We start from the raw sequence: 1,971 nt of genomic DNA, 5'->3' as shown, positions 1-1,971 counted from the left end.
CTGGGCACGCTCCTGTATTTCATGCCCCGTGCTCAAGCTTAGCAAGAACTTGGCGGAGATCGTATTTGGAAATCGGGTGATCGAAGTTATTTGAATTTCTCGCCGAGAGCAACGAGACGCTCCTGAGCTCTCTTTGCTGCGGGATGATCACCGCTCCGCTGTTCAAGAGCAATTCAACGTCCTGAAACGAGCCCTCGGCTGGGGGAGAGCTGCTCTATCTCAAAAAATCGAGTCCAGGACGTAGTGAAGGAGGAGTTACTTTTCGAAAAGTTTGAATTTCTCTCTACGCTGGACGAATAAATGAGTTGAAGAATTGTCGATTTAGGTCGAAATTTTGGTGCTCCGAATAGGTTGTCTTCGTCTCGGCTGCATACTGTAGCTCTCTGATTCTTCGAAAGTTCCCTCCCCGGTGAGCTGCTCATCATCTCGGCGGTGCCGCTCACGTTTTTGCTCGTGTTGACGTCCGTTTTTACATCACAGTCGAATAAGGCGACACTCTCTCCCGACATTGACGCTTCAACTGGCTCCTCAGATAATAATTACCAGCCACTCGCGGCGTCGCGAATTCCCCGTGAACGACGATTGCCCCACGCTGTCAGCGGGACCACGGCGAAGGACCCGTGCGAGTCTATGGTCCATCTCGATCACGCTTCCCTGCGAGGGAATCCGTAGATGCGGTCTGATATTAAAGAGGCGAAGATTCGTGTCTCGGGAGACCTTATCCAGGAAAGTGACGCTTATTCCTATTCGAGACGATACTCTCGAACGGGAAATATTAAAAATAAATCATGCATGAGATATTTTCGTAGTTTTTCGTCCCGCTCTGAGCGGGGAAGTCAAATAAAGCGGGAAAAGGTCCAACTCAACTCACAATCATGATTTCGCTCCGGCTCCACTGTTTGAGACTCCGTCAGAGAGATTATCGCAGATCAGCAAGCGGCTCCCGGAAGTATGTATCGCGAGTGAGACGGAATTCTTTTCCCACGAAAAATGATTTTACTCGTTAGTTAACAATTTCACCCACGGAGCACGCAGCGGAGGAATTAAATGGGGCGGAAAAGATGCGAATCGATTTGCAATCATGGCTCGGCTCCAATATTTGAGACACCAGACTTCGAGCGCGGCCGGAGGCCGCGATCACCAAGCGCCACTGCAGAGAACGAGGTCCGCCCTACAGAATTAAATCCGTGCCTTTCAAACCACAAGCGAGGTACAGCGTACCTTAGCAACATAGTACCACATGAGTTCCGAGGCCAAGTAGGAGGTTTTTTCGACAATCACTGGGCGGAGGGATAGAAGATGAGAAAATAACATCAACTTGCACACCGGGGGATCATTCCGCAACCGCCGAATCACAAGTGCGCCGAAATCGGTGGGGAGAAAGAGCCGAGAAACGGCTCACAGACGGAGCGCTTGCGCTTTCATTCTATGGGGGGGATTGTCAGTGACGGATTCCACGTGAAGAGTCAGCAGAAATATCGTCTGCGACAGGACGCGAACGCTGAGAACAACACGACCGATTTGCACTAAGCTCGCTTCGCTTGGGGCTTTGATCGCTTATCTGAGGCTGTGACAAGCGGATCTAGCCTTCTTCCCAGAACTTTTGAGCCGCTATGACGAATTTACGCTTTTTGAGCAAATGTTTTCATCAGATTGATTATCCTGCGGTCCTCCGCGGCTCTGGAGGGGCCGTGTTTCTCGTCGGGAGAAAGTCTTTGCCCGCCCTTCCAATATGGTCGTCTCGGGAGTGGACCCGTCCTGTCACGTACAGGCGCCATGATTCCCCTCAAATCGGTTCCGTGATACTCTGTGCAGATCTTAATGATCCAAAGCTGCCCACTAGTTCACTGCTCACGTTTCTATAGATTAGGCTAAGCTTACGTCTGGACGATATGGTTGGATTATGAAGCTGTAATCATCGCACTAACGTTCGCTCAGCGTTGACGACAAGTTCCCTCTGCGGCGCATGTT

Source organism: Galendromus occidentalis, unplaced genomic scaffold, assembly GCF_000255335.2.
Source record: "Galendromus occidentalis unplaced genomic scaffold, Mocc_1.1 scf7180000075388, whole genome shotgun sequence".
In the NCBI taxonomy this organism is placed as follows: Eukaryota; Metazoa; Arthropoda; class Arachnida; order Mesostigmata; family Phytoseiidae; genus Galendromus; species Galendromus occidentalis.
This window is presented reverse-complemented; position numbering follows the sequence as displayed.